This window comes from Thunnus maccoyii, chromosome 21, assembly GCF_910596095.1.
Source record: "Thunnus maccoyii chromosome 21, fThuMac1.1, whole genome shotgun sequence".
NCBI classification, from domain to species: Eukaryota; Metazoa; Chordata; class Actinopteri; order Scombriformes; family Scombridae; genus Thunnus; species Thunnus maccoyii.
Window position 1 is genome coordinate 19,981,056 of NC_056553.1, and position 6,264 is coordinate 19,987,319.

The following is a 6,264-nucleotide window of genomic DNA, read 5'->3' on the forward strand; positions in this document are numbered from 1 at the left end:
CTCCCTTAAAAGAGTTTGAATTTTTGGCAAAACTGAACAAATTTCATCCATTCTCAACATTCAACATATAGAAAAGAAAACCCCTTTTTTGTTTATATGCTCAAACCCAAAGCTCCCCTCCAGACATGTATTAAGACATAAAAATAATAGTATAGTAGTCGTAGTAGTAATAGTATTATTACAATGTTAAAATCCTTAAAATTACATCTACTCCTTCTCCCTAATTATAAATTCTATAATCTATGAATATGTAAATATATTTCATTTCAAAAGTTAACTGCTGGACACAAGATGTCTCCTACTTCACTGTAAAGTTATTCTCAGTATTTGTGCACTGGAGGCTTCAAGTTTCCACATCACACTTCTTTAAGTTGAATATTGGATCAGAGTTGACTTGACTAGTAAGATGTCATAAATTATGCTCATAGGTCCGCCCACTTGAAATCAGATTTACAATGAGCACAGAGAAACTTTCCACTTTCAGCAGATGAATGTGAAAACAGTCTTCTAGTGTCAAACTCTGCACATACGTTATTCTGCACAGTGAAGCTCAAATATTAAACTGTAGGAACAAGAAGAAAAACATATTTTTGAGTGGAGGGGGACCTTCCAATGAACAGTAGCTCACTGATTTATCATTTACTTTTTAGAGCATGTTATATGTTAATTGGTTGGAAAGAGTGGAGAGAGAATTCAAACTGAGGAAGTTGGGGTCAATGGTCGACATCTTGACCCTTATGCTATGTGTTTTTTTCACGCACCATGCTGCTGCCCTATGATCGGTTGGCCTGTTTGAACACTTTGTGCAATAGCAACCAAATTTAGACCACAGTTACAAAAATGTATCCTGCTCTGCTTATATGTGCCACTATAGCATTATGATCAATTTAAATGGCCATAACTCAGTGGGCGTGGGTCTGCCTCACTTGAATTTTGCCATAATTAACTCCTCAATCTTTTCTTCTTGTGTTCTTTAAACGTCATGGCGACATTGGCCAAGCAGCGTTAATGTATATCGCTGTGCTAGATTAAAACACTGGGTTTTATGTGCTTTCAAGTCAGTCAAGCTGAGACAGGAATCACTTCCACATGTTTACTATGTGACTGTAAACCTGTTTAATTCTTTGAAGGGAGGTATGTGCATTTCCAGCTCTGATTTACAACCGTTCAAATACATGTAGTCACCTTTGAGAAACTTCACACAGATGGTATCTCCACCATGAAGTTGCGCAACTCAACAATCCAGAGGGCACGTTCACAGTGCTGTATGGACAGTTTACAGGTGCACTGCCAAGGGGGACAGAGATAAAAACCTTTGCATTATTCATATTATTGTATTAATACTTCTCAATCTTTTAAAGGTTTTTCAATTGGTGCTAATATGCCTTTTATGTGTGGACTGCCTTCTTCTGGGGTGTCTTTGGGACTGTAGTATGTTCTGTACATTATTGTGTTATGACTCCTGTGTCTAGCCCTCACTTTACCTCCAGGGCGGTGTCAACTCTTTGGTCATGTGGATTCTTCATCTCTGTCATTGTGCATTTTTCCCCTGATGAGACATGACAAGTGGAGAGCTGTTTCTCAAGACGTTTTCGCCAGCACATTTGGCACGATCATGCACCAAAAAGCCTGGAGAGTTATGATGGCTCTCATCAGATAGAAGTGATTTAGTTTGCAGTCGTGAATAGGGAGAGCAATAAACAAGATTTATAGATCTGCAGGAAATACTTCCTCACAATTTGTCTTCTTAATTTTGAAAAACTCTTTATAGGCTTTAAAGGTTTGGAGTTTGGCACAGATTTGGGGCAGCATACACCCAAACCCGCAATCAAGGAGACTGCATCCTATCAATCCTTACACCCCTGGATAGTTTTAGAAATAAACATGTCAGACATTTCATACCGGGTGAATAATTTCATAATTAACTCTCCTGTGGTGGCCAGCTAAGCCCCCTAGGCCAGATAGTCTGTTGTTTTATGTAGTTTGTTATTATCATCCCAGCCCACTGAGCAGCTGCTGGGATAATAATAAAAAGTACTGTGTATATAAACCAGACAGCTGAAAGACTATTTGTGTGAGAAGCTGAAACTTATCATAGCCAGGCTTCTCGTACTTGACGTCAGTGGATGAACTAAACCACTGCACTGTAACTTTGTAGATGGACTATACATGGATATAAGGTTGAAAATAAATGAAGTCCATCCATTCATTTTATTTTTGAAAGGATTTAAAAATTCTGATGAAACTTTTTTTTTTTTGTAGATAATGATGTTGCAACCTGTACTATTTTCAAAATCTGCTAAAAAAAATATTTTTTCCCCTCAGAAACAAAAAGGAATTTGTTCTTTCCTTTCTTTCTGGTTCAATACTGTAATATCCTTAAAGTGTCACTACAGAGACTGTGTACTTTTTTAAAAACAAGGTAACCTAAGGTAAAGTGTTGCAAGGTAACATTATCTTGCACAGGTCCTACAGAGGCAATTTAAAAATGCTTAACATGGTCAAAATAATTTAAAAAATTGATATGACAAGCTTGTCATGATCCTGTGTCTCCTTGACCTGCTGCCACTCTCCGAGTGGCCGTCTTCCTCTCTCTCCCTGTGTGTGTGTCTGATTGTGTGAGTGATGACAGGTGTGCTGGGGTCAGAGCAGATCTACACCAGCTGCACCTCATCTAAACAATCGACACCTCTACAAATACTCAGCCCTGCCACTTCCACTCTGCCAGATCATAGCTTCTGCACCATCCTTAGTTTGCCCTGTACGTGGCTTCCTACAGTTGGAAAGTCACTTTTAATCCTGCTCTTCCCAGGCCCACCATTCCAACCCCATGTGTTTCTCCGGAGTCTTCCAGCTCCTCCCTGGAACAGCCAAGCAGTCAATAGCTGATCTGCAGCATGCTAGCCACCAGCATGATAGCTCTCAGCCTGCACTCCAGTTGGTTAGGCTAGGATTTGTGAGCCTGCAGTCCGCCTGTCCTGATCCTGCCTTCCCTGCGCCCCAGGAGCCTAATATGGATCAGCTGAGGAACCACTCTGATGTCCAGTGCTCACCCTTTGAAGGGACTCATTTTCACAGGATACCATGTTGTCTCTAAAAACTCCCTATAAGCTTTAAAGGTCACTGTAAAAAGTTTGGAGTTTGACATTTGAGGCAGCATACACCCAAACCTGCAATCAAGGAGACTGCACCAATCCTGACTACCCTGGATAGTTTTAGAAATAAATACCTCAAACATTTCATACTGGGTGGATAATTTCACAGTTATTAAAGGGATAGTTTGGATTTTTTGAAGTGGGGTTGTATGAGGTACTTATCTGTAGTCAGTGTATTACCTGCAGCAGATTTGAGTTGGCACGTTCCCAGATTGGAGAAGTTTGTCATTAGAAAAAATGGATGGTACTCAAGCATCCAAGATAAATAAAACAACAGATATCAAGTGGAGAGGTGCAGACACATCTTGGGAAAAATACCCATCATTCCCTGCATAGCTACGGAGGAGAGGATGTCCGGGTCGAGGGCAGGGTGGAATGAAGAAAACTGTAACACTAATTTGAAATAATGTTTTCTCATATTCTGAGCAGGTGGGTATTATCTAGTCATAATAAAAACTAAAATGTCTTTCATTACTAACCATTCTGATCAGTATCGGAACATCCCTGACTGCTGACAAGTATGCAAACTTCAAAGACCTTCTGCTGTTATGTGGATTGTAGCTCAAGATGCATTGCAAAATAGTCAGATTTATGCCACCAAAGATAACTAAAGCTGTCCCATTACAAATACATACTATATGCTGTGTTTCTATTTAGTATGTACTGTGCACTAATTGTCTGCTTGTTTGTGTAAAAGATAAAGCAGGATAATGTTTCATTTTAATACCTGCTTGTTCTAATCAACTGCATTCTCTCTCTCCTTCTGCCTCCTGGGTCTGCCAGCGAGCTGGGGGATGCAAACGCTTCTACAAAAAGACTGCCAGTGTTTCATTCGGGAGTTCCAGAGCGACTGAGGCGGAGGCTTTGTGACTTTCTCCCGTGTGGTATTGTAATCCTGGGCAAAATTCTGAATCAAACTTCAGCTGTGGGGCACTACTGTGTGTTTGTGATTCTGTTAATTAGGGGATATTAAATAACAGAGAGAATCCTCCTGTAGTTATTCTCTCAGCCTAATCGCTCTGGGATGCTTTCCCATTTAATTGCATGCATGCATTTTATTTCTCTGATTAATCTTTTTATTAAGGAACACTTACTAGTTATGCTGCTTTTTAGACCTGTGTGTGTGATGTGAACTCTGTTGTTTTAAGACTGAACTGAATTTATTGAGTTTTATTGCATGTTTTCTTGGTTTATTTTTTATTGTTCAGTCTGTGTTATTTTAAGTAGTATTCACTGTGTATACAACAGAGCATTTTATTATGGTTCCTTGTTAGAGAATTCTAGAAATTCATTGTTTTAAGTTTATCCTGGTGTGCTGTCTGCTCTTTCTCTTACTGAGGTTCTCTACCCAAGATGCAAATTGTAGGGGCTTGCCTCTGTTATATTTGTTTACTTTTGCATTCCTACATTAAAGTTTATGGGTATATTTTTCAAAGGTAAAAAGCTCAGGTTTGTGTTTGAGTTTTTTCTCAGTCTCTGTTAGTGTGCTGTAAAATTTACAATTTCGTTCAGCAGACGCTTTTATCCAAAGTGATGCACATCTGTGAGTTGATACAATACAAGCAAGGATCTAGTCAGCAGAGAACAACGCAAGTACGTGCCATAAAGCTAAATTCGAGTCCAACAGGACATAGGTGCCAACAGGCAGTGCACAGATGCAATGCATATAGTGCATAGGATGCATAGAAGCAGATACTTTTCTCTTTGTTTTTTTCTTTTTCCTTTTTCAGTCCATCAAGTGCGGAGATGTTCATAAAAGAGCTGGGTCTTTAGAAGAGAGGAGTCTGGCTAGCGATTTAGGGCCCTGTTGTGGTGGTGGTACAAGGCGCCTTTCATTGGCAGAGTGTAGTGAGTGGGAGGGAGTGTATACCTGAATGAGGGAGTTCCGGTAGGCAAAAGCTGTTTTCGTTGCTGTTCTGTAAGCGAGTGTCACGGTTTTGAATTTGATGCGGGCAGCAGCTGGGAGCCACTGGATGGATATGAACAGCGGGGTGACATACTGTATACTGTTTTGGGCCGTGCCGCCACGGTCTGGATCATCTGCAGAGGTTTGAACGTACATGCGGGGAAGCCTACCAGTAAGGAGTTGCAGTAGTCAATGTGTGATATTACAAGAGCCTGTACCAGGCGTTGTGCTGCATGCTCAGACAGGTAGGGTTTGATCTTCCTGATGATGTACAAGGCAAATTGACACAACTGAGCAATTGAGGCCATGTGAACCTTAAAGGTCAGTTGGTCATCAATCATGACACTCAAGTTTCAGGCAGACTTTGTGGGCATGAGTTGGGTTGATTTGAGCTGGATACTGATCTGTTGTTGTATAGAGGGACTGGCTGGGATGACAAGGAGTGCAATCTTAGAAAGGTCAAGGTTTTTTCATCTATGCCAAGATATCGGCAAAGCATGATGAGATCCAAGCCGAGACTGTGTGGTCTTACAGCAGAAACGATAGGAAGAGTTGGGTGTCGTCACATTACATTTTGCATTCTAAGTCAGGTCTTTTTTTTTTTTTTGTCGTAAACTAGAGTAATAATGTGGTTTCTTGGAGTCAGGACAGCAGGGTGAGCAGGGCTAAGATTTTAGGATGTGGACGGTTATCTGCTGGAAAAATCCCAACCTATTCTGACTAAAACCTTGCACTATTTACCACAGACAGCTTAATCCAGGCTGTTGTTAGATATGGCTGTCTGGCAGGGGTATGCTCATAACAGTTTGTACAACCACATCAGAAGTGTTTATAGCTGTACCGAATGGACACACTTGAGGTCTTGGTGAAAAGCCAGCCATCATAGAGAGGGATGAACCACAACAATTGATTAAATATGGGAAATATTTGTGTAAAGAATGGAAAAAATGGAGTGTAGAGAGAAGTTCAAACCCTGACTACTTTCTGACCTCTACAAATTGTTGGACACAGCCCCTCCTATTCCAGCTTCAGAAAGATGTGAGTCAAGTGGGGTTTCAGATGCTGTTCTCTGACAAGCACTGCGGTCAGAGCATATTGATGCCTTTACTGTCACTGGATTTTAAGCAAGAGTGAAGAGTGGAAGGGAAAGGGAAACTGCTACAAAGAGATTGTACTGACAGAACAGGTTTCTCTTTTTAGATC